Here is a 27,554-nt window from a genome sequence, read left to right on the forward strand (position 1 = left end):
ACAGTTCTTGATTAAGAAAAGGACTTTTGTTTTCAATTCACATTTTAGGACAATATTTACCTTTTCCAGATACCAGAGGATCACGGGTCACTGGTACAGTGATGTCTAAGCTCCCAAGGGTTAGACAGTCCAAAGGAAAAGATTCACCAGATGGCCACAGGGTTCTTGGAGATGGAAACAGGGAAGGAAGGAGGAGATAAAGCAAGCATAAGTATGCTTCCTCTGGGAAGACCGGCTGTAAAACAGGAGCAGTAAGATGCAGCTGTCTCAGGAGGCTGGCAGCTAATGAAGGAAAAAGATCTCAAATCTCCAACAGGGTTGATGACGACCCCCTCCACCTCCACCCCACACACCAAGCAAACTGACCAGATCTGCCTTGGCTCCAGGCTCCAGGCTAGATGGCTCCAAGACCATGATTTTTTTTTCAACTATCTTCACGGAGAAAATCTCAGCTGTTTTCTCCAAAGCAGAAATAAACTGAGAAGGCTAATCTTAAACCAGCTCTACAGAACATACTTTCCCTTACCAATTAGCTTAAGAGGGTATGGGACTTAGGCAAAATTTCCCCAGCAAAACACAGTTTTCTCTGGTTCAAACACTCCTCAAGGCCAGCCCTCTCATTCTGCTGATTCCTACTGAGTTCTGACACCATCGACCATCATTCCCGCAGCTACAGCCCTAATTCCTTCACGAGGGAAAGAGTCCATCTGGTTAGAAATAAAACACTCAGAGAAAGGGAATACAACAAGCTTCATTTCCTTATGCTTAAGGAATACTGCAAATTCCTGAGCTACACTCTGGCAGGCTCTTGAAAGGGCCCAGCCCACAGCCTCTCCTTGCTTACGCCGCCAACCCTGCCCTGGGGAGGATCCCCACCCTGTCCAGGGTGCGCTGACGGTATAGCCAAGACTTGAGTTTCGTTTCTCCCAAAGACCAACTGCCGATAACCAACTGCCATGAGACCTATGGGCTCCAAAACTCCAACTACTCTGGGCCCAAAGCCAGCAACCTACCAAAGTTTTTCTACAGAAGACTAATTAATCTTCACTCAATTCAGTGCCAACGAGATTAGGCAGTAAAGTCCTCAAAGCACCTAAAGGGCCTGCTCCACATCCACCATGTCCTAAAACACCTACAGCGCCCTATGGCCACCTTCAGCATCCTTCTCTGGTCCAGCAGCGGCGAGCTTCAGGTGACACGTTGTTCCTTGCCCACCACTGGATTTTCTGAAACCCTCGCCCAAGTTTTCACAGGCATAATTCATTGCTACTTGACCTGCTGGCTCTGGTGCACAGAAGGCGAACGCTTTGGTTTGCTCCACAGCCTGAAATCTAACATCTGAGAGAACTCAAGTGCTCCGCAGGGGATATCATTAGGCACTACCTACTGCCTGACCCTCTCACCACTGTGGCTAAGGCAGGCCTGCCTCTGGGAAGCCACCCTCATGAGGAGTGCCCTCTGCCCTCTCGTGAACTGGACGAGCTCCGTGCCTCAGCCATGATCACCACCACTCAGTGCCGAGCATGACCAAGTGATCTGGGTACATTTCACCTTCTCAGGTTCCTACTTTTGGGTACAGACTGAGTATATCACCTTCAGGAATATCACTCACTTCGGGACAGGGAAAAGTGAATGTATCTGTTCAACTTAAATAGATATCTGATACAGACACTGGACATCAGACATAAAGACCTTGTTAAAGGACCTTAAAGTAAGCAGCCTTATATCTCAAAAGACGTCTGACCAGAAGCCCCAGAGTATCTCAAATCACAGTGTGAGCACAGTAGGAATTCAACAAATGTCACACTGGGATGACCTCAAAAGGATGGCCTCTCTTTGTGCTGACTGCCTACCTCCTATGGGCAATTTAGCCCATTTGTTCATGTTAAAGCCTCAATCCCTGCTAACAGCAAGTTTTTTTTTAAACAACCCAGTGTGTGACAGGCACTGACATACAACAGTGAGAGTGGGCAAGATCTTTGCCGTCGTGAAGCGTACGGCTCCTGAAGAGGAAGTCAGCGATAATCAGATAGTGAACCAAACCTGCGTCATATACCGCAAGCCAACTGCATCGAGTGGCATTTGGGCTGAAGGCAGGAAATCTGCTTACCTCCTTTTCAATCATCTGGATAATTTGGGGGAGAAAGCAGAAGAGGATAAAGAGGTAAGAGAATATACAGACAACGGGAATCATTACTTAACCACCTCTCCCACTGAACCTTCAAAAGCAACCATTGAGAAATGGCCATACTGCGAGATTTTAGTTTCACCGAAATTCCTGCTCACCCTGTAATCATGTGTTAATAGAGCAATAAAATGGCCAAACAGGGCTTCCCTGGTGGCGCAGTGGTTGAGAGTCCGCCTGCCGATGCAGGGGACGCGGGTTCGTGCCCCGGTCCAGGAGGATCCCACGTGCCACAGAGCGGCTGGGCCCGTGAGCCATGGCCGCTGAGCCTGCGCGTCCGGAGCCTGTGCTCCGCAATGGCAGAGGCCACAGCAGGGAGAGGCCCACGTACCGCAAAAAAAAAAAAAAAAAAAAAAACCAAACAGCTAGTGGGGGAAAAGTCACGGGTTCCAAATAAATAACAAGCTGGGTAACCGGCCTCTAAGCCCTTGAGAACCTGAGCTCCTCACCTTAGAGCCTCGCACCAGAAACAGATGCGCTTGGCTTGTTCCTGGTCAGGTGTTGGACGCCCTGGGCAGAGCAAGTGCAGAGGAGCCAGGTGAGAGCCCCAGCTATGCCAAATTCCTGACGTGAAAACCTGCAGGACCTGGCTGAGAACCAGAAGAACTTTAAGCAGGGCTTCTGTTGCCCCAAAAGAGCAGCGCCCAGGCAGCAGAAGTTGCACAGTGCTTAGTTGCACAGACTGGACGGAGTGTTTTCCTTAACAACTTTGAGGTATAACTTACATACCATAAGATTCCTCTGTTCTAAGTGTACAGTTCGATGATTTTTTAGTAAATTTACCAAGCTATGCGACCATCACCACAACAGAGTTTTAGAACATTTCCATCAATCTCAGGGGATCTTTAATAACTCCCAAATCTGAAGATGATTATGTTATAGTCAGGTTTAAGGGGCTGATGAATACGAAGGTAGTATCCACTGCTCTTGCTGCCAATTCAGCAGCATGAAGGGAACTCAGTGCAGCCACACAAAGGAAGCCACAGCCGTCTTGTGTCCGCATGAAAAGATGGGCTTGGCTTGGGGACCTGGAAACGTATACAATTTTCTTAAAAAGTCACTAATGCTGAGAATAGTGCTTCCCAAACTACAAGGAAGAGCCCCTTAATCTGTTTACCTTCCCTGGCACCCTGCCCACAATGGCTCACTGATGCTAGTGCACAAATCTCTGCTCACCACGACAGACTGTGAATACTAGAGCCAAGAACTCAGAAACTTTTCAAACAGGCATTGTCCCTTCGTCCTGACAGCTGTTTCACTTTCAAAAGCACAGTGTAAAGGGACGGGGCATGAATCTCAAATCTAATAATTTTCCAAATCACAGATCAAACAAAAGAAATGAAATTTATGAAAAAATGCTCTGACCTTTAAAACATAAATGCATAGGCATCTTAAACTGATGCTAACTCACGGGATTATAGGGTTTTACATCCTATGACATCCCGAGATTGATGTTGGCCTAAGCCGTCAATGTTTCTTCACATGCAGAATGTAAGCAAGAGCAGCATGAAGGGATAGTGGAATCAGAAAGTTAGAAAACGTTAGCAGACTGAAGGTCTACAACTTCCCAACACACAACGGAACCACACAGAAGTGCACACCCTTCCCTGAGCCCGTCTGGCGACCGCGCCTTTAGCACCTTCAGGACGTCTGGGCCCTCCTACCGACAGCCTGGCGTGGAGAGGGGACACCAAGAGAGGAGGGCGACTCTACAAAGAGCCACGAGAAAGCCAATCTGACAAAGGATGAAGGACTGCACAGAGCAGCTCTCCTCCCCGGTTTCTTCCGGACGCTCCTCGGACCTCTGCCACACTGAAGACCACTGAGGGCCCCCAGGCCTCCGTCCCTGGACCTCTTCCCTTCTGTTTCCTTCTGCACCTTCTCTGTAACTCTCTCCTGGGCATCTCCAACAGAATATGCCAGGGCACCCTCACGTGTGGTTTCAGGAAAAACTCTTCATCTGCTCTTCCAAACTGGTCTGTCCCCCGACTTGCAACCCCTGTAAAATTGCCGTCCACCCGAGCCAGAGCTCCAGGCACCGGCCTTCACGTCTGCCCTACTCCGCATGTCCTTCTCGTCGCCCCCAGAGTGTCAGGGGCTGTGCTGCGTGTGGTACCGTAGGGAATGCAGAACGGGACCGGCTAAACTGCCATCTGTTCTTCCTAACTTTCTCTCCACATACCCCCTCCTTGCCAACCTCGCTGCCCTGAACTTTATTATCTCTACCTGGACTCTACCTAGATCTCCTAAATGCAGATCCTGTCTCAAGGTGGGGTTTTTTATTTTTACTTTTTGTGGTAATATATATACAAAATTTACCATTTTAACCATTTTTAAGTGTGCAATTCAGTACATTCACAATATAGTATAATAATCGCCAGAACTTTTCATGACCCCAACAGAAACTTGGTACCCGTGAAATAATGACCACTCATGTCCCCCCTTCCCTGTACCCGCTGGTAATCTCTATCCTTCCTTCCGTCTCTGTGAATGTGCCTTTTCTAGGCGCCTCGTATAAGTGGAAGCAGGTGATATGTGTCCTTTCGTGTCTGCTCGTCTGGCTTAGCACAGTGTTTACTGGTGTTGTCAGAGGCAGCAGAACTTCATCCCTTCTCATGGCTGAGAATGTTCCGTTGTATGTGTATGTTCATCCACCAACGGACACCTGGCTCATGTCCACCTTTTGGTTATTGTCAATAACGCTGCTATGGACATGGGTATACGAGTTTGTAGACCCCGTCTCAAGTTTGAAATTCTAATTCATATGCTGTATTTCTTCCAAAGTGATCTTTCTAATCAAATGTCATCATGCCACACCTCTGTTTACACATTTTGAGACACGCTTGCTTCGCTGATGGACTAAATTCCTTGGCGGCCAGAGCACTTGCTTCCCCTCCATCCCCCTCACTCGCTGCCCCTCGACACACCTAACTCTTCCCCGTGCGTCCTGTTTCACCGCCGACGACACGTTTCTCCACCCCACACACACATTCAACCTCCTCCGATCTTCTCTGCACCGAGGCCGGTGATGGCTGTGAACCTACTCACTACCCATCAGGGCTTCCTTCGGTCCACGTTCCCTCTGAGCCCTTCTCTCAACAACTTCACTCCTCCCTTCTCTGGGCACAGATTCCTCCTCTGTTCCCACTAGACTCTGTGCTCCTGGAGGAAGCAAGTTTCTCTCAGGTCTCTATCCCCAGCATTTAGCAGAGTGTCAGAGCCACAACAAACGTTCAGATCTCTACAGAATGAATTTTTGGTTTATGAGTATATACTTCTAGTGTTCAAGATAAACTATTTTTAAAAAGCAGCAGAAATACTTGTGGGTCCAATTTTTTTTTTTTTTTTTTTGCAGTGCGCAGGCCTCTCACTGTTGTGGCCTCTCCCGTTGCGGAGCACAGGCTCCGGACGTGCAGGCTCAGCGGCCATGGCTCACGGGCCCAGCCGCTCTGCGGCACATGGGATCTTCCCGGACCGGGGCACGAACCTGTGTCCCCTGCATCGGCAGGCGGACTCTCAACCACTGCGCCACCAGGGAAGCCCCAATATTTTATTTTTAAAACCATGAGTAAGTTGAGTTGCTAACTTCCAAACCTACAACGCATTAATTCCCAAGAAAGGAGCAATAAATAACCACGTTTTGTCCAAAGGCTTCCATCCTCAAACATGCCTGAACCCCAACTGTTCCCAGTTTCAGAAGGAACACACCTCCTTAAAGCCAAAGGGCTACTTGTAACCAAAAAAGTCTCATATCCAGAATATGTAAAGGATTCATAGTAAACAGTAAGAAACAGACACCCGACGAAAATTAAGCAAAAGATCTGACCAGGTATTTCACAAAAAAAAGACATCCAAATTGCCAGAAAGCACCTGAACGGGTGCCCAATATTACTAGTCATCAATGAAATGTCAATCAGAACTGCAATGAGAAACTACTGCCTGCCCATTAGAATGACTAACAACCAGACACTGAGAACGTAAGCTGAACAACCAGAGCGTAAGCTATACAACCACTTTGGAAAACTGTTCAGTAGTAGTTCGTAAAGTTGAACACACTCTACTATAAAACTCAGAAATTCTACCCTTGAGGATACTTCCGAAAGAAATCAATGTCTATGTTGACCCAAAGACAAGTACAAGAATGTTTATAGCATTTTATACACACACACACACACACACACACACACACACACACACACACACGTATTATATACAGCATTACAGTTCATAATACTCCAAGATGCAAACAATCCAAATAACCAACATACAAAACGAGAAATAAGCAGCAGCCACGGAATACTATGCAGCAGTGAAAAGGAATGCACTACTGCAACATGCAGCAACGTGGATGAAATGCATAGATCAATGGTAAGCAAAAGAAGGCATATTAACACAAAAGAGAACACAGTGTCAGGCTCCATCTCTGTAAAGACCAAGGACAAACACAATTTAAATCTATGGAATAGGGAATTCCCTGGAGGTCCAGTGGTTAGGACTCCGCACTCTCACTGCCGAGGGCTCGGGTTCAATCCCTGGTCAGGGAACTAAATCCCACAAGCTGCAGTCAAAAAACCAAAAACAAACAAAAACAAATCTATGGAGTGGAAGTCCATCCAGAATAATGGTTGGGGGTGGTGGGGTGTTGTTACTGTCTCAGAAGGGGCAAGAGGACGGGCACCTTTGGGATCCTGTCCTGGACGGTGGTCACACAGTGTGGCAGGCAGTGCCGGGTTGGCTTGGTTCAGCTGGGAACTACGTTTCCCAGAACCCCCAGAGTTCTGAGTTAGAACTGGCCAAAAACGGAACTCGCGTGAGGTTTGGAAGACGGACTGGACGCAGCAGCCACTCCTCTACAAAGGTCTCGGCAGTCAGATGGGGCGATGGACAGAGACAGAGAAGTGCGCAGGGTTCCAGCCCGTCCTCACTCTCCCCCACGCTCCACCCAGCTCTCCCTTCTCGCCCCTTACCCAGACCAACACACACCCGATGGACCCCCTGGACAGCAGCTCTCCAGGAGCTCTGACCTGTCCACCCACACCAATGCCTCAGGCAGACTGGGGAGTGACTCCCCTGTGACCTCCAACCCCCCATCTGGACTTTCACTGTCCCAACACCTCCCACAGTGGGTAAGGCCTAATTTCTGTAATAAATCCCTTAGCCCCCAAATTTCATATGGCTCGACTCCCAGCTGAACACCCTTCTGGATACATACAGAGGTTTATACATATATACATCTGTGTGTGTGTATGTTGCATACTTAGGATTTGTGCACTTTAAGAACATACATTATACCACCATTAAATAAAAAAAAAAAGTCAAAAAACAAACAAAAAAAGGATATTTTTTCCATGCCCTGAGAGAGCAGTAATCCGAGGGCCACCGAGCAGTGCGTGCCAATGGAATCTACACTACACCCCTCACATCAAGGAAGAACCGGAAGAAGCACTGCTTGGCTAAGGTCCAGCAGACAGCTGGGAGCCTGGTGGGCGTGGCCAGAGCCTGGATGTGTGTTTCTAGACACCAACAGGACACATGCTCCCTGTCTGGCAAGCTGCCGACTCCCTGGAACCAAGTTCCATAGTCCAGAGGGGGTTTTCCCTTTTGAAGGGCTAGACTCACCACAGTCAATGTGCACCTGAATGCAAGTGAGTTAGGAGTCTCAAATGGGCGGAAAGGCACCCACGGGGCGGTGCAGAGACGAGGCAGAAGTCCCCCTGTGAATCCAGAGCCCGCACTCTGGTGCTGCTGCTACAGCGGTCTTAGGTACAGAGGCTCCTCTGCACCCCAGTACCCACACGAGGATCAGTGCATACATGGGCATCCCCAAAGTCACTGTTTTCCAAAGACCAACGTGTTTTGCCGACTTTTACTCCATTCAGCAAATCATTTATTGACTATATGGTATATGTCAGGTCCTACGCTTGGCACTGAATTTACGTTGGTGAATAAAAACACGGTGCTTGCACTTGTCTGCTGGAGGATACAGACAATAAACAAGTAAGCAAACAAGCATACACAGCTGACCCTTGCACAGTGCAGGTCTGAACTGCGTGGGTCCACTTACACACAATGTTTGTGAATAGTAAATACTACAGAGCTACGCGGTCTGTGGCTGGTCGAACCTGCAGATACTGGGGCTTCCCTGGAGGTCCACCGTTAAGACACTGCGCTTCCACTGTAGAGGGCAAGGGTTGGATCCCTGGTCGGGGAACTAAGATCCCACATGCCGCGTGGCACGGCCAAAAAACTGTAAGAACCCGCAGATACGCAGGAGCCAAGGATCAGAGAGCCGACTGTAAATTATACACAGATCAACCCCCGCGTTGTTCAAGGGTCAACGGTAATTACAAAATATGAGTGCCAGGAAGGAAATACACAGGTTACGGTGACCTAGACTAATAGGAGGGGACCCAAGATAAGTTGGTCACAGGAGCTTCTCTGAGCAGGTAACTTACAGCAGGTCTGAAGGACAAGAGGGGGCTTGGGCCTCCCCTCTAGCGTGGACGAAGCCCGTCCCCGACTCTCCCCACACTGTGCAGCAGCACTGCATGCTTCACAAGGTGTTTCCACACAGGTTATCTACTTCCTTCTCACACAAGCCCATGAGCATGGAAGGCAGGCGCTCGTGTCACCGCCTGTCCTGAGTCACACGACGAGCTACCAATGGCACCATGGTTAACTGGTTATATTCTCTCCATTACCTCCCTTTGCTTCCTTTCATCATTACTTTTTTTTTTTTTCCGGTACACGGGCCTCTCACTGCTGTGGCCTCTCCCGTCGCGAAGCACAGGCTCTGGACGTGCAGGCTCAGCGGCCATGGCTCACGGCCCAGCCGCTCCGCGGCATGTGGGATCTTCCCGGACCGGGGCACGAACCCGCATCCCCTGCCATCGGCAGGCAGGCTCTCAACCACTGCGCCACCAGGGAAGCCCTCATCATTACTTCTTTTAAGTGAGGAACTCTTCTACTACAGGTCCTTCCAAGGACCCATCAATCCTCTGAGGATATTTTTTTAAGCTGGAAAATGCCAAAGTCTAGCTTTCCCACATCTACTTCAGTCCCATACTTATTGTAAAAAGACAAGCCCAGTCCAAAGCAGGAAAGGAAAAAAAAGGATGACTGCTATCAGAGAGGTAGATTGCTTACTGTACCACATCCCACAGTGACGTCTATCACAGTGCCTGTAAGGTTCAATTGTACTCCAGGAACCAGTTTATATGACCGTCTCCAGATCTGTGAGTTCCCAAGGACAAGGACCATGCCATATCTTATTCCCGGCATTAAAGCGGTCAAGATATGAAGGAACAAAACGAACCACTTTTAAAAAGCCACTATTCTCTTCTCCCTCTTTTTTTTTTTTTTTTTTGCGGTACGTGGGCCTCTCACTGTTGTGGCCTCTCCCGTTGCGGAGCACAGGCTCTGGACGTGCAGGCTCAGTGGCCATGGCTCACGGGCCCAGCCACTCCGTGGCACGTGGGATCTTCCCGGACCGGGGCATGAACCTGTGTCCCCTGCATCGGCAGGCGGACTCTCAACCACTGCGCCACCAGGGAAGCCCCTCTTCTCCCTCTTGTAAATGATTATAGCCACTAGATTTCAAGCTAAATGTAAGACTTTACAATTACTCCCTGCTTTGGAAGGAAGAGGTTTAAGAGACTTTTGGGCCATCTCTTACTGATTATAATACCTATAACCATTTATTGAACTGTCCTCGGTGCCGAGCCACTGTGCTGGCACTTCACAATAATCTTTTCATTTGGTCCTCACACAATCCTATAAAGAACTCTTATGATTTTCATTGTGTAGATGAGAAAACTGAGATCAGAGGGTAATTAACTTGCCCAGCTAGTAAGCTGAAAATGACAACATTTAAACATAGGAATGCCTCACTCTAAAGCCCAAATTGCCCCACCTCTTCCCAAAGGTCCCTAGTGTGTCAAAAACAGAACACAAGGACCTCCCTGGTGGTCCAGTGGTTAAGAGTCTGCACTTCCAATGCATGGGGCGCAGGTTCGATCCCTGGTCAGGGAACTTAGATCCCGCATGCCGCACGGCGCGGCCTTTAACAACAACAACAACAAAAAAAAAAGGAACACAAATTCTAGGAAGACCAGAGCACCCAATGGGAAAGGACGTTGTTCTGAGCCTTGGACGCTCCATGTCTTGACTTATTACACCACCAAGGTCAGCAGGGCTCAGCTGTGAACACTAGCAGCTCCACACACTTCTGAGGAACAGACCTGGGGGCAGAGTGGGGCTCCTTTACAATGTTGCCCTTGCCAACATTAAACTTGGCGGATAACTGTGATGAACTCTGGTGCCAAATACAATTTTGGACAAAAGATTTGGGTGTCAAAAGGTTTGAGTTCAGTCTAAGACGATGCTTTGATAACCGGAGTCTGAAAGGACTAAATGGCAGTTGGGCAGAGGGTGAGACCACTTCTCACTTGTAAGGTAAGTGTACTGCTCTCCCCACCGGTGCTCCTGGCTCTAGATGAAATCTCAAGGACATTCAGCACTTGCAGCAAGACCCACCTGGGTAACAAGTAACACAGGACAAAGACACATCTACACAGGCACTGGAGCCCATGACTCTGAATGAACACTACGCTCCTGTCCCTGGCCACCACATGGAGCAGTGATAGCCCCCAGTTAAGGGGAAGGGGTGCAGGGGCTGAAATCCAGCCTGCGACCCCACTCAGCAAACCATACACCTGGCGAGGGGTAGAACCCACATATAAGAAGGGGTGCACACAGAGGTGCCACAGGGGAGAACGATGGCCGTGCATCCCTGCCATCCGAGGCCCATGAGAACTGTCTGGACCACAGACAGTGAAGTCAGCCAGGGAAGGGCTCCGACTCAACTCTGTGTTCCTTGTGAAGAACCAAGCAAAAACTAAAGAACAAACCCGGACGCCTGTCTCTGCAACTCTGAAAGGTGGCACCAGACAATCATTTCCAAAGGAATCAAATACTTCTTTCCACACTTAGAAATGAAAAGGCCTTCCTGGCTAGAGAGTGACTCAGGAAACTAGGCTCCTATTTTTATATTAAATTAGAGCGACTGCCCTCCTCTAAAGCAAACGGTCCCATCCACTACTGCCTGTCAACAGGCACCTCCCTCAAGACAACACAGAAACATTAGACACCCATTCGAGAGACATCTGGAACCATCGACCCCACTGCACACACTAAAGATCTGAGCCCCGTCAGGCAGACACAGGAGTATGTGCTGTATTTACTGAAGGACTAACACTCCTCCAAGAAGCCCTACAAGTCATGTCATCACAACCAGTAGTCCTGTACTACTTCTGGGGAGGAACACACCTCCAGATCACTGGAGAAGGTCCCTGGACTTTCCAACTCTGAGGCCAAGGACAAAAGTCTGGTCAAGAAAGTGCCACAGTCTGGGTTTGGTTTAGTTTTGTTTTTCAAACATAGAGCACTTTTTCTTCCTTTATTAGCAAAATGAAATAATCAAACTGTGAATAATTTATTTGCTAAATCTTTTAAAGATTTTCATTTTTATCTTTTTTTTTTTTTTTTGCAGTACGCGGGCCTCTCACCGCTGTGGCGTCTCCCGTTGCGGAGCACAGGCTCCAGACGCGCAGGCTCAGCGACCATGGCTCATGGGCCTAGCCGCTCCGCGCCATGTGGGATCTTCCCGGACCAGGACACAAACCCACGTCCCCTGCATCGGCAGGCGGACTCTCATCCACCGCGCCACCAGGGAAGCCCCACTTTTATCTTTTAAGTAAAGGTATACACATGTACTAGATTTTCAAGACAAAGGAAATGAGTAATAATAATTTCATCACAGGTTATAAAAAACATAAAAACAATAATGTTGGGACTGTGGTGACTGACTTGTTCTAGTTAAGCTGATCTGCATAATTTATTTAATGAGAATAAAATGTCATAATTAATGATTAACCAAAGATAATCTAAAATTAATTACCTTATTTTTTGTAATATAGAAAAATCTCAAGTCCTATATGTATCTAATCAATAAGGGATTGTTAATATTGACTATCATTCAGCTTGCTATGGTTGGGTTTGAATAAAAGTGAAAAAGATTTAGCAATTGTACTGAGTAATAAGTGATCAAGATTACCACAAGGACTAGTGCCCACTCTTCTCAAAGAGAACTGACCCCAAATTTACCAAACCCTTTATTGTTACTTTCAGTAGTCAACACCAAATGTTTTAAGACCCCTGAGCTTCTTGTGTCATCCCACTATTACCCCCATAGGGCTCAACTTCCTGTTCCTTCTCTCCTCCCTTCAATCCTCAAACCCGACCACTATGCCTTCTCTAACTATGGTGACATACGCAGCCACCTCCCCTACACACTCAACCTCATCTCCAGAGTTTCCTCTCTATCCTTGCTTCAAACAACTCTCCACTAAGGAACATCCTCTTTGGTGTTCCCAAGCAGGGGCTTTGTATTAGGAGCTGATGTGCTTGGTGTCCACTGACCCCCACTGTCGCCTCCAGAGACTACCACTCCATCCACTTATACAAAACAGCACTTCTGAGGACCATGGTCTGATTTTTTTCAATGTGTCAATCAGCTGCCATTTTAATAACCTTTCTGGGCCAGTTGAACACAACTTCAAAAAAACAAGACTTCTTATAGTTGACAAGCATTTGTGAGTCAGCCTATGAAGAAGAGAACTGATCCTGATGAAGGCCATTAAATCCATAAAACACAACTGAAGAAAAGCCAAACTCAAAGATCAGAGGGAACATGGAAGGACTACTCCCATGAGATAATCAAGTCCAGTGACAGAATATATGAAAGAGGGCTTCCCTGGTGGTGCAGTGGTTAAGAATCTGCCTGCCAATGCTAGGGACACAGGGTCGAGCCCTGGTCCAGGAAGATCCCACATGCCGTGGAACAACTAACCCCGTGCGCCACAACTACTGAGCCTGCATTCTAGAGCCCGCGAGCCACAACTACTGAGCCCGTGTGCCTAGAGCCTGTGCTCTGCAACAAAAGAAGCCACCGCAATGAGAAGCCCGCGCACTGCAATGAAGAGTAACCCCCGTTTGTCGCAACTAGAGAAAAGCCAGCGTGCAGCAACAAAGACCCAACGCAGCCAAAAATAAATTTATATATATATATATATATATATATACACACACACACACACACACACACATATATGAAAGAACACAACATTCTTAGGAGAAAAAGAATTTTTATAAAACTTCATCACGAGGAAAGAGGCAAAGGTAGCATAAACCCAAGGCTGTGTAAATACAGAAGCAAGGGCAGCCTCAGCAGGGATAGAAAAGGGAAACTAGGCTGAGAAGGGGGAGAAATTAGGCAGAGAATACTCAAGCAGCTAAAGAACAATTTTCTAGACCTATGGACTAATTTCTCAAAGGAAAAGCTGTAAACTCTGCCTCTGACAGGCCAGTGTCAAATGTGTACAGAGAGCTACCTATCAGGGTAAATAACATAAAACAAGCCCAAACAAGCAAACTCTCACCATATCAGATCCTGGCAGAGCAACAGTCAATCTGCTCCCCACACCTGCTCACTGAAAACGCCCAAGATGCCCAGCTGTGCGCAGAGGCCCCAGCACAGAGGACCGGGGGGGGGGGGGGGGGGGGGGCGCGTCTCCCCCCAGCCGCCTCTGGCACAGCAGGGGCTGGTGCAGCATGACCACACCCACGGCGGCTCCTGTTCTCGGAGACCAATGACGAGTCTTCCTCTTGGAGACTGGGGAAAACGAGACTCAGAGCTGTTCCACAGCATCCCTCTCTAGCCTGCCACTGCCCTAGGAGACCCAGGGGTTCACCGTTAAGAGACGTGAATGGGAACACTAATGCCACTGTCACCAAGCGGAAAAGCAGGCATCCTCACGGGTGGAGACGAAGCCTTTCCACCAGTGGTGACGAGCGCCTCAAGCACATCCCCATTCTGTTTTTCTGGAGGACAGCGCCTGGGGCTTGGACAGGCTCCCATCAGACCCTACAACTGCGCTCTTCCCAGCGCTCAAGGGCTCCCCTGCAAAGATGGAAGCTAGAGAGAAAACAGAGACCAGCAGAGCTTCAAATGCCACACCAGGGCGACAACTGTCATTGTTCATAAAATTTAGGCAATTCCCTATTTATGGGACATAAACATTCATGATGGGAAAGAACTACCATGTGCTTCAAGTGGGCCACTTTTGGGGTGTGTGAACTAAGACAGGGACATTTTCCTATACTCTGATATTAGCTATCTGTTCATAAGAATCACCAAGGAACCTGAAAAAAATATTACCAATGTAATATTCAGGCCTTACCCCAGAGCCATCAAATCAGAATCTCTGCAGCGGCGGGAGGTCCCCCCACCGTGATCCTCACGTGCTAACAAGGCAGAGAAGAAGGGAGACAGAAGGCCAACCTGGGAACACGGCACACATGTGGCTGAAAAATCAGAGTTTCGCCCACTTCAGACGGGCTTTCTCCCCTATATACATGTTACCACCTCATCGGCAAAGCCCTATGAAACCTCAAAACATGGTAACGGAAGGAGAAGAGCTGCCCAACAAAAGAACTGAGTCACGCTCCACTGGGCTTGAGGGACTGCCTTGCTTAGCCTCTGAGGGTGCTTTGCTTAGAAGATGTAAACCAGCTATGATGTTCTGTCCCTCCTAGGTGATGTTACACCACAACTGTCTGAAGAAGGCCCAGTGACTGTATGTCTGCAGGGAGCACAGTCCACGTGGGTGAAGGCAGATTAATGAGTGACGTGGCCACCAGGCCAGCTGGACTTTCCTTTCACCTGACAAGTCAAAGCCCTGGGGACCCGCAGAGGGTAAATATAGCCTGGCCCCACCAAGGGCCGCTCTGTGGGTAGGCAGGGACGCCTGTCCAGTCCTGTCCCTCTTACCAGAGTGGTGAGCCCTTTCCGGGCAAGCTTTTCGGAAATGGTCATTAAGGTCAGTGCTAATTCATGTCTGACCATGAGTCTGAGAAGAGAAAGGTGGGTTGGAAAAAATGTGTCCTGAAGTAACTTTTTGGGTCCTTTGGCCATGATCATATGAGAACCTGAGACAGGCTTTCAGATGCTCAGAGACAGCAACGGACCCCTGACGGAATGGACTGGTGTCAGCAGCTGCAGAGACCCCTAAAGGAGCCTGGCCTCTCCATGAGGCCCCCAGACACTCAGAGCAGCTGGAGATGGCAAGTGTCCCTTAGTTCCAGCAATTCTCCCGGGCAGTACGAGGTGAGCCCAGCCCAGAGACAACGAAGGCAGTCCTGCCAGGCCAGGCCCGCTCTGCTGGAACCCTAATGGCCCAACTGCACCACAGCAGGCCCAGGAAGGTCCAAGGTGAAGGCAAATCTCAACAGGCCCACTTAAGAGTAAATTCACATGGAACTTTTGCTCCTTGGGCTCTTTAAATCAGAGGCAAAATTCTGCGGCTGTACCACTCCCTTAATCTACGTTACAGTTGTCACCCTATAGCTAAGTTTACCTCTACGATGAAAGCATGCTGACAGCAAGAGTTCCCAAGCTCTGTGAGGAAACAAGTGAAATTTTTCCAATTATTATTTATTTTCCTGAAATTAACTCCTCTTCCTACCCTTTCTTGGGCCACTAGAATTGTTTCCTTGAAAATGCCTCTAGGGACTTCCCTGGTGGCACAGTGGTTGGGAATCCACCCGCCAATGCAGGGGACACGGGTTCGAGCCCTGGTCTGGGAAGATCCCACATGCCACAGAGCAACTAAGCTTGTGTGCTGTAACTACTGAGCCTGAGCTCTGGAGCCCGCGAGCCACAACTACAGAGGCCACGAGCCACAACTACTGAGGCCACGAGCCACAACTACTGAAGCCTTGCGCCACAACTACTGAAGCCCGCGTGCCACAACTGATGAAGCCAACACTCCTAGAGCCGGTGCTCCACAACAGGAGGGGTCACCGCAATGAGAAGCCCACGCACCGCAACTTAGAGAAAGCCTGTGCGCAGCAACGGTCCAACACAGCCAAAACAAAAAACAAAACACAAACAAAAAGAAAATGCCTCTATCTTTCTCTTAACAGAGAAGATTAAGGCAGAAACAACAAAATCCCTTCAGTGCAAAAAGTACTATGTGCTCTCATGAAAAACAAAGGCTCTTTCCAGGTATAAGAAGGCTCCCTGTTCTAGGTGCCTGTGACTGAGCTTTAGAAATAAATCAAAGCTATCTGCAGCCACAGCTCTGCTCTCACCTTTCTCTATCCCCTTTGATAGCATGAACTAGAAGTAACAAAAGAGCAAGAGCTCTGCTGTCTGCTTTTTGGGGGCTTGTCCCACAGAGAAAACAGTCAGTTTGAGCTTTATGCCATGACATCATCAGCCACCAATCAATGCAGAGAAGGAGCAGGTTTTGTCTGTGGAACCAACCACTGCAATTGTCAAACTGCAAAAGGCAGTGCAGGTGTGAGGTAGGGTTTTCTCTTACCCTGTTTCTGTTAAACTATAAAAGAAAAGTGAGAAGAAGAGGGAAAAAACTTGTCTATGGAAAAAATAAAGAAACCCCCAAATTCCCTAGGTATTAGCAACAGACCATCCAGGACCCTACACCTGTGCAAAGACTGACAGTAGAAGCCTTTGTTCTGTGAGGCACTGAATGGAAACTTCCCAGGGCACCCCCTGCCAAGAAAATAGTCAGCTTTAGGAAAGTTTTTTTTTAACCTGAGCACACACGCGCGCGTGTGTTTTCAAATAGGGTTCCAAAGTAGTGAAGGGAGTATGGAATAAAAAGAAAATACTTTAGTTATCCAGACATTAGTTAAAATCTCTACCCAGAAACTACACACTTTTTACTTGTGGATCACAGCTGGAGGTTCTTGGGAATTGCTTATTTTCAGTCCATTTTCGTCCCAGAAAATGCTGCCCATCTTATTATGAATGAAGCCGTTTAGCCAAGGTTAGAATATGCAAGGAGAGAGGGGTGGCAGAGGACACAGGGCTCCGAGAGTGGGGGTGAGGGAGCAAACTCACAGAGCAAACATTGTTTACGACTGCCAGCCAAGCTAATGTGGTCTCTCCGCCTGTTCAAGCAGATTATTACAGTAAGTCCCAAACAATCAAGTCAAGGCAGGGAGGGGGCTGACCCAGCCTACGCTCTGCGGATGGCACGAGGGCAACATTCCACGCAAGGTTCGCCCGGGCCACAGTCTGTGCCAGCTCTTCTGGGGACCCACCAGGCGAGAGTGCTGGACATAGCCAAGCAGTAAGGAGGACAAGCTCTCAAATCAGATTAAAGGCCGAAGCGACTAGGCTTCCAGAGGCAGGCACTACACCAGTCCACGTACAGCCACGTGAGAAGGCATGAGGGAGGCACTGCAAGATGCATTTTTCAATGAAAATAGGGTGCAACCGCACATGCTGGGAGAGGCACAGGCTGCTGGGTCCTCACACAGCTATCAGAGGATGGGGCGGCCACACTGCTGGGGGTGGAGCAGTCACTGAGATCACCGTACGATTTACTTCTGACAGTGTCACTGCACCCTCTGAGCTCCTAAACGTTAATATAAACGACAAATATACTATCAGAGGCCATTAAACGGAAATGTCTCACAAGCAGTCAGACTTTTTTTTAAACAATCAACGCACGCTCTGATGTTAACTTCAGGCCAGACTTCCCCGGCTCTCCTCCCAGGGTGCCACCCCATCTCCACCCTCTCCTCTCCGGAGCGGCGCCCTGGTGCAGGCCTCCACGCTGCCTGCCTGGCTCAGCTGGGACTAAGTCTGAAAACCATCCGGGGGCCTGTGCTCCCTGTCCCTCAGCCACTGAGGGACATGAAACCGATATTCAGGACACCCTGGCTCTGGTCCCCCCAGAGGCGCACACTGCTGTGAGCCCCTGAGCGGGACAGTCACCTGCTACAGGAAGAGGGGCCTCCCTCCTTGACACTCCACAGTTCCCTGAACAAAACAACAGCAAGATTAGCAGGGGAAACTGCTCTCTTCCACCGGACAAGCTACTCCGTGAGGCTCAGACATCAAGACGTAAAGAGGAGTCCAAGGCTCAGGGGACAGAGGGGCTCCAAGAGAGCAACGGCCTCTCCACACAGGCCTGCCAGCAGCACCAGCGTGCCCCCATCCCACCATGTGCACCCCCAGCCAACCAAGAATGCCGTTCCAGCCCGGCCCGCCTCATCAAAGACCACAGAGACCGGAGAAGGAAGGGGCGAGAGAGAGAAGAGGCTACACTTACCTGGCTGACCAAGATAAAGGGATGGAGTGAGTGAGAAAGGCCAAGCACCACACGAGCACTTCACTGTCGCTCGGGACGGTGGAAGATCTGGCCACGAGCCACGCCAGGGCAGGATCAGGGCCGGGGGCAGCTTTCGAGAGAACAGAGCTACTTTCTCAGGTCACGGGAAAAGGCAGAAACAGGTCCAGAGGAATACACTGCAATACCCTTATGAAGTTGTTCAAAATCTAGTCTGCAAGTCAGGACAGAAAATCCTCCCTGGTAAAAGCAAGGTGTTGATACTAAACGTGAGAAGGAAGGAGTGGCCACAGGTGTAAAGGACCCAGGGCGAGTGGCGTCTCAGCCTCCAGGTCTTTTCCTTGGAGGCCCTCTGGCCACCCCGGGACCCTCACCGGCTCTAATCACAGGAGCGCCTTCTACATCTGCACTAGAGTCCCGAAGGCCAGGGAAGGCGTCATTTTCTGTGGTTGGTGGGGGGAACCCCTACTTTTTAAAAGAACAGAAAAAAGGGGAACAAGGCAGCTTGTCTATCAATTAGAAAAGCTGGCACTGCTGGCTCTTTGACCCTCAGCTCTGCAGCTGGTACGCCTCCTGTGTGAACAAGAGTGCAGGCTGTGCACAAACATGACCCAGGGGAGTTTCTTCCATTTAGTGTCAGGAGAGTTGCCTTGTAAATGGGACACCTCCTTCTTCACGTGTGTGGCAAGGACCTCTTGTGAAGAGCCTCTGTGAGAACACCTATCCACAGTCCCAGAGCATCTCAGCACCTGACACACGGAACCATCCTAGTGTCACACACACACACCCGGAATTACCAGGGGACACACATCTAAATCCACCAGGCAATTTGGGAGCATTTCTCTTATCTGGAACATACAGTAAAAACATGTGTTTTGTGGTGATATCTGTCTCTTTCTTCCTTTTAATGAGGGTTGATTTACTTTCTCTTTGTTCCAAAAGCAACACTCTACTTTGAGCCCGGTTATCACAGGAGGACCACATCTGAGCTGAGGGAGCAGTAAGCTGGTTCTTAGAAGCTGCCTATTTTTAGTCTCTGGTCCTTCCTGACCTCTTCCCAAGGGAAGGCCCCTCCCTCTGCTCTCCGGCAAACAGCTCTGCCAGAGCACAGGACACTCATACCAAGCGGGAAGCAGGGGGCTGGAGAGCCCTGATGCTGCCCCTCCACACGTCAGGGAGGACATTTTTTAAATCACAAAGAAAGTGGGAGCGTGACTCAGAAGAGAAATACTGTACAAGAGTCGTTTGTCGTCCATCTAGGATGGGAGCACAGCTCTGTGCCACGCAGCTGGACTGGACATCTGTCCTGCATCTGTCAGGCACGGTAACCTCGCAGCCCACAGCACTGTTGGCAAGCCTGAACCAGCCAAGACGGCCACTCACCCCGCAGAGACCGAGGCCACCCACTGGCATGACCGCGACTCCCCAGACACGGCCTGCCTTCTGCCTTCACCAAACAGGGAGTGTAGAGGAAAGAGGAAAACACCCGGACACCTGCCTCACTCTGAACTCCAAGATATGCCCTCCTTTCACGAGACTTCACAGTATTTTATACATGTAGCTGTTACAGAATCACCAACCTGAAGAGTGAATTCTGCTAATTCCAGTTTTCCACTGACTTGTCATTGTAAAATTGTAAGTATAGAAAGAAGTCTCAATCCCCTCAAGAGTTAAACATTTTTTAACTTGACTTGTAACAAGGTTCAAACATAGTAGGTGAAATATGAATAGATCCAATGCATAAGACAAGGTAAACAGTCTATTTTAAACCAAGAGCAAAGAAAATGAGGAAAAGAATTTGAAAAAGAATATGTGTGTGTGTATAACTGAATCACTTTGCTGTACACTTGAAACTAACACATTGTTAATTAACTATACTTCAATTTAAAAAACGGGGGGAAAAAACCCAAACAAGATGACTTTAAAAAAAGAGTAAAGGAAGTGACAGTCCAGCTGATAAACTGAATGATTTTCATCTTCAAAGAGCTTGATATCTGTGAACTCACCCCCATATGTACACCCCGCCTTGCGGGGGGCACACCAGCAGACAGCAGAATGCGACCCGGGCCTCTGCTTCAACACTAAGTGCACTCACCGTATCACACCAGCTCCCAAAGCTGACCTCCGATGCCTGTACCACCCCGCTCCCATCCCACCACCTGCCCCAGAAGAAGAAATCATTTCGTAACCTGGCAAGTCCCCCCTTCCCCTCCCGGCCCAAAGGAAGGGCAAGAGCTTGGGGGAGGACTCATCCACTGTGTTGCGACAACCTTGCTGACTTTCTAACTGCATTTCTGAGAGCTCCCAGGACAGTTCTTTAGGTCAGCTTCCACCATTAGTAGTTCTGTGCATCTGTTTGCAGCAGCATAAACCTTGGGGCGGAGGGGGCAGTGGGGGCACAGTCTTCCAAGGCAGCTGCTCCCCTCACAGCCTCACACCTCAGCCTGGCAGCATTTGGTACCAGGCACCTCCCCGAGACTGGTGTTCCTGGGGATACTGAATACAGAAGATAGGGATTGTCCTCCAGAGCTTAGGGCACATCCCGGAAACGATGAGACCACAAGGGGGGCAGATGGAACATGACCCTTAGAAAGCTGTCTCTATTTCAGCCATGTTATAAAACAGTGGATGTCTCAAAGGCTAGCAAGAATCCAATTAAAGCACTTTAAAACTTCTAGCGATTTTTGAGTCCATGAATGCCTTCATTTGTACCATCTGGCCACCACTTACTGAGCATTATGTGCCAAACACTGGTGTATGCTTTACCTACATTATCTCATTTTATCTTTAGAACAACGTTGTAAGTATGTTGTCACCCTCATTTTAGAGATCAGACCATTAAATTAGGGCTTGAGAGAATAATCAAGGCCGCATACCCACAGTAGGTGAGGGAGCTGGGAGAACTTATCCACCGAGGGTTGGCTGGTTCCAACGCCTATGCCCCTTCCACAAATGTTGCCGCACTCAGTGCATTCAAACTTATTGTGCCTCCTCTTAATTTTCTTGCTCTTTTAGCAGTAAATTTTTATGTGCATGCATGTCACATCTCTCATACAATTCCCTACATGCCGACAAATGTTTCAAATGAAGGGTGACTGCCAGTCAGCCCACAGATGTTGACTAGTGCCTGCTCAGCGCCGAGACTGCATCAGGTACTGCCAAGAGATCAGAAAGGAAAGATAAATTTGTAAAGGGGAGGACAAAACACTGAGACTGTTAACTGCTAACACTAGGTGATAAACAAACACGACAGGAGGCCCGAGAGCAGGTGCTCCTCTGCGTACACCCAGCACCCGAGAGTCCTCCTAATGCAGATTCAGACGCCACAGGTCCGGGTGGCGACCTGGGAACAAGCTCCTAAGCAGCAAGGAGCCAAAGGATCTCAAAGGTCTACCTGGGCTGGGGTGCTCTGGAGAAGGTAAAGAAGTGAATCAGAAACAGCCTTTACATTTAGAGGACTGAGTAGAATTGGAGAAGTTTGGGATACAGTGTTGGGAAGAGAGAAAATAGTATTTTAGATGGAGCGAAAATATTCAGGCAAAGGAGAAGCATGAAACACAGTCATTCAGGGGATAGCTGTCTGTGTAAAAAAAAAGATAAAAATATTCCCAAACTGTATCACTACTTAGGTACCAAGAATTACGAGACTTAATTCTCTTGAAGAGCCCTGAGTGGCCTGAGAGTAAGTTCGAGGTAGGGAATAACTTCAGCGTGTTGGTCTAATAAAGGGCAACACCCGTGATAAACATCTTGCAGAAGGCAGCCCCAGCTACTCGGCTACTTGGTGCCCCTCCGAGGTTTAAGGCCATGAACTTGGGCGCACACCCAGCCACTAGCCAAAGAATGTTCATGAGATATTTTTAAATGCTTGCCATCCCGTAATGACCAGGAAAGGAAATCCCACTGTCAGCTCCACCCTATGTCGGCCTCCTAACACGGGTCTCCCAGAAGAAGGGCCAGAACAGTGGTCTCCAACTGTGCCATCTGGTAACGTGGCCCAACTTCCGGGCTGGGTCACTTCCTCTGCTGTCTCAGACCAAGTGGCTCTGCCGCTGCCCAGTAAGCTCCTCAGCAAACAGAAATGAAGGCCCAGATGCAGGAGGGGTCACCAGGATGCCCCGACAGCATGCACGCTCTGGGAAGGCAGGGCAGCGCGGCAGGAGCGCAGTGCACACCACAGGGACGGGGTCTGAACCAGAGCTCGTCTCATAGGCCACACAACTGCTCTCAATCCATTTGTACATTTATAAAATGGAAATCACAATCCAAGCCCTGCCTACCCTACTATTGCAAATCAATTTCAGCAATGTCTATGAAATGCTTCCTAAGCTGTGAAGCACTATAAAAAAACAATTCCTTACTCTTAAAGGGTCTGAGAGATAGAGAGGCCCTTTATGACACTCTCCCTTTCTTGTCAGCACCCCACTGTCTATATCTGGTATTTAATATCCCTTTCACCAAAGGAAAAACTCAAAGCACAAAGAAGAAACCACAGGCCTGTTCAAGGTCAAACACCAAATACGGGTGTTTGGAGGAGTGAAAGCCATGGCTCAAGGTTGCCACGAAGTTAAACATTTTTCTGTTATGGTAAAATAAGAGAGCAACTTCCTAATTTGCCCTAGAGGTTCAATGTTTTAACCCTTCCTAAAGGTGCCCTACAGAGTCAAACCACTGGACTCACACTTGTGTGAACCAAGCCGAGAGCCTAGGTGGAGCTGATGGAGGGTGGACAGGACTGCAGCACTGACCCGACAGCTCCTTGGACCACACCAGCCGTGCGAGCAAGGCTGCAGCTTCCTTTTCTGTAAAGACAGGCCAGGACTAGCTAAGTGATTAGACCTCCTGTAGGCAGCCAGTCCCCAACACCCAGAACAGGCAGAAGCTTCTCTGAAATAGTTAGGTGCTTGGCCCAGCACCTCCAAGACCCATGCACCTCCCTACAGACCCTTTAGACAATCGTGTGTTCTAATTTCCTTAAGGCACCGCTAAGTCCCAGCATCCAGACTAGAAACCTCTGGAGTAAGTGACCAGCTCCGACATGCAAAGGCAGCCTCCTCAAATCTCCCACCACATTCTACTCTCCCAGGCTTTTAAAGTTTGCCACAATTCTAGAATTGAGAAGGCAGACCTAAGCCAACCTGGGTACATTTGGGGGAAGGGAGGGAGGAGTGGAAACAGAAAGAGGAAAACATCAAACAACCAATCAGTCACGCTGCAAAAACCCTGAGCTTTTATGATTTGTCGTTTGAGGAGAAGAGCTCACACAAGCTGGCACGTCCCGCTTGGCAGGTGCCCACTCAGAGCTGAGGCGCACGGTCCCAGCAGAGCACCTGACGAGCAGAAGGCAACCATCCGTGCGCGACGTGCGTAAGGCCCGGGAAGCCTCAGTTCAACCCCAACTCTGTCCCTTCTCCATCCACGTGGCTCTGCGGGAGTTTCTTAACCCATTTCCTTTTCTGGCCTCAGAGGAGGCTGGAACATATGTGAAATGCCTCTCACAGTGCCAGACACACAGAAAATACTCAATAAAGCCTGGAGATGAGGATGATGCTGGTGGGAGTCCGCCTTCCAGCCTCACGTCAGGAAACTGAATTCGAAAACCTGCATCCAAGAGATCTCACGAATGCGCTATTCTTAGTGGAAAGTCATCTTGTGACATGTTCTTCCCTCCTCTTTCCTATAGAAGGGAAGTCACCTGTCTCCAGGCACCTGAACCTGATCTGAAGACAGACAAAAACATTCAGCTAACCTTCTCTTGTATCCATAAGGCCAGAACCAGACTCCAGTGGAAAAAATTAAGCACGTGACCACCTAAAATAAACTGAACACAAGAACCTCTGAAACCAGCCCTCAAAAACAACTGAGGGGGGACTTCCCTGGTGGTCCAGTGGTTAAGAATCTGCCTTCCATTGCAGGGGATGCAGGCTCGATCCTTGGTTGGGGAACTAAGATCCCGCATGCCACAGGGCAACTAAGCCCATGCACTGCAACTACTGAGCCCGTGCTCTCTGAAGCCCGAGCGCCACAATTAGAGAGAAGCCTGCGTGCTGCAACGAACAGCCCGTGCGCTGCAATGAAAGATCCCGTGTGCCGGCGTGCCTCAACTAAGACCTGATGCAGCCAAATAAATTTAAAACAACAACAACAGCTAGGGGACGGGAGTGGGGGACACAAAGCAACTCCATGTAAGCCAGGAACACCCTTCCCTGGGAAAGAAGGGAAATGACAGGCACAGCCAGGCCCCAGATATGGGTAACCTCCTGAGCCCCAGGCTTCCCATAAGGCGCTGTGTCTTAGCTGTCCCAATAACCAGTTGTGATGCTGGGAGCAGGGGACGGGAGGGATCAATATTCCAATAGCCAACAAACAAGAAACCCCTAGTTTTAGTGCTTGAGAAAAAGAAGAATCATTTAAGGAACACTCTGGGGAAGAAGTGTGGTGTTTATACAAAATATCATGTGAGGAAACTGACTGTGAAAGGTGGTGGGAGGTTACCCCCTGCTATAAAATAAGCTCCACAAGAGTAAGGATTTTTCTTTGTTTGGCTTGCTGCTATCGTCTCCAGCACCTAGAACCATGCTTGGAACACAGAGGCACTCGGACATTCGTTGAATGAACGAAATAAAGAGGAAGCAGCAGCTATGTGACGTGGTTAAGGGCATAGGCCATGAGTCAAACAGAATCAGATTCAGATCCTGGTTTTGTTACTTAAGTCTCAACCTCTCGGAGAGACAGACAATCAGAGCACTGGACGGGGACTGGGAGCTGCAGCCCCATTCCACCCTAACCCTAACCCCTAACCCCTAACCCCTAACCCTAACCCTAACCCTATCCCTAACCTTAACCCCATTCCACCCTAACCCTAACCCTAACCCTAACCCCTAACCCTAACCCTATCCCTAACCCTAACCCCATTCCACCCTAACCCTAACCCTAACCCCATTCCACCCTAACCCTAACCCTAACCCCATTCCACCCTAACCCACACCATAGTGTGTCTGCTCCGCCCCCACACCCTCTCTATCCCTGCATTCCTGTGGAAGACATGCCCACCCACCCCTCTCTACAGGGAGCCTTCCTTCTGTCCTGCTCAGGAGACGGCGGCGTGACTATCAGTGCAGCCAGGGCTTAGCAGGCAGACCAGCACTGGGAGAAGCTAGTGCAGCAGGAGAAACAGAAAGCATCTAAAAAGGCGCCCAGCTGAGAACCCACTAAAATCTAAGAGCCAAGACAGCCTCCTACGCTCGCTCAGAGTGATTCCCACCGATCAGCATCCCATAATATGTTTGATTTTTACAAATTAACACTTTCTCAAGCTGCTGAGAGCACCATTTTCTACGATGAACCCCACAATTCTCTTGACAGCTCAACGCAAATCTGCTACGCATCTCAATGTGTCAGGGACAATTTCCTAGACAACTTCAGCCAGGGGTGGGAGGTGGAAATACATCTCCTGCCCGCAAAGTCCCCAGCTGACGTCACAGAGCTGCTGAGGATTTCAACTGGAAAAGATCTGAGAGAACTCCAATTAACTCACTGAGCTGAGCATAAGATCCGGGTTTCCTGAGGACTTGGGTCCAGAGAATTTAGGAATTTCAGATTTTTAGTCATAAGCCAAAACCTTGGACCGTTAGGTGGTGTTTGTGAATGTGTACGTGCAAGGTGGAAGAAATAAGCAGGAAGACGGACTCCTGAGTGTGTCCTCTGTAACCCTGACCTCCTAGGAGACACAGCCGCAGAGGGACACGCACATCAGCTTCTCACTGTACTGACATCGCACCCACTCCTCCGAGGACCTGCAACGGTGAGTGACACAGCGAAGCCAAGAGGGGTCGCACATCACGATCACAGCTTCTAAACAAAACAGGGTTCAGAGAGGGAAGGGGAGGAAGAGCCCCGAGATGTAAGAACAGCAACCTCCCAGGTGTGCCCAGGCCTGAGCTGCCACTGCTGCCAACTAAGACGTCACCTCCAGAAATACATGCCCCTCTTACCTACCAGGCTGCCAACTGACTCTTGCAACTGGATTATCATTCAGCTGGAAGGAGAGACACAAGGACAACCAGTCAGTATCTAGAGAAAGAATCACTGTCCCTCCGGACGTCTGCAGGAAGTAGGGCACACTCATGTGAGACATGCCAGCTACAGCAAAGAGCTCAGACACACTCACTCACTGTAGCAAGACTTCTTTCTTAGCAACAGAACCCCAACTTGATCAGGGCCAGCAATGGTACAAAACCACACTTCCCAGCCTCCCTTGAAGCTAGCTGTGACCATCTTTTCTAAGTGCTGGCTAATGAGATATAAGCAGAGGTGTGTGAGCCTTCCAGAAAGACTCCCTTAAGGGAGTTGTCTTACATGGGAGAGCAACTTTTTGTCTTTCTCTTCATTTCTTCTGTTTTGTGTTTTTCTTGGAAACAGAAATATGATGGCTGGAGCTCCAGCAGCCATGTCTGACCACCAGGTAACCTAAAGGATGGAAATCATGTGCCAGGGCAGTGGAGTTAGGTCAGTTAAACTCTCACCTGTCAACCCATGGAGTGGACCACATGCTGCAGCTAATAGGGCCAGAACTTCTATCTTTTTAGACAGAAGGAGGCAACGTCCTGATGACCATGGAAATGGCTACTGGCTGAGCCTCCCACCTCTAGGCCTCTTTACATAATGGAGAAAACCTTCTTTCATGTTTAAGCCATATTTTGCAATTCCCAGCAGTTTTAAAACCAACCCTAACGGATACACTAACCTTTATTTACTAAGGGAAGCTCTGAAGGAGACAGAACTGTGCACAGTCTTGCATGGAGAACAGGACAGACTCCAACGGGGCCGCTTACACAGAACGGCTTTGGCTGGACTTTCCTAAGTGGTAAGCCCTGCTACTAAAAAAGAGCAGAGCTTTGCTCGGAGTTAAGAGGAAGGAAGGTTCATCTCCAAGCAACTAAATATTCCACGTTACCCATAACTGAACTCTCAGGATAAACCAACCCAGGGAGGTGGCATGATTTGACCTCTTGGGTGATATTCACGTACAGATTTTCATCACCAATTAAAATTATGCAAACCCCATGACCCTCAACTTCTAACACTTTTAGGCCAGCTCACCTACTACCACCTCCTGCAGAAAAGCCCCGCCAACGCAGAGCCAG

The 27,554-nt window shown here is 49.0% G+C and overlaps 1 protein-coding gene across 32 annotated transcripts in view; it reads right to left on the reverse strand.

Annotated features, from left to right (window-relative positions):
* MICAL3 (microtubule associated monooxygenase, calponin and LIM domain containing 3) overlaps positions 1–27,554 on the reverse strand; it is a 196,777-nt gene that overhangs the window by 136,384 nt on the left and 32,839 nt on the right. The window contains exon 4 of one of the 32 annotated variants that reach the window (XM_073789265.1): positions 61–164. The exons of the other annotated variants lie outside the window; for them this stretch is intronic. The gene's annotated coding sequence lies outside the window, so the exon portion shown is untranslated. The remainder of the gene's footprint in view (positions 1–60; positions 165–27,554) is intronic. 32 annotated transcript variants of the gene reach the window in all.

This window comes from Tursiops truncatus, chromosome 11, assembly GCF_011762595.2.
Source record: "Tursiops truncatus isolate mTurTru1 chromosome 11, mTurTru1.mat.Y, whole genome shotgun sequence".
NCBI classification, from domain to species: domain Eukaryota; kingdom Metazoa; phylum Chordata; class Mammalia; order Artiodactyla; family Delphinidae; genus Tursiops; species Tursiops truncatus.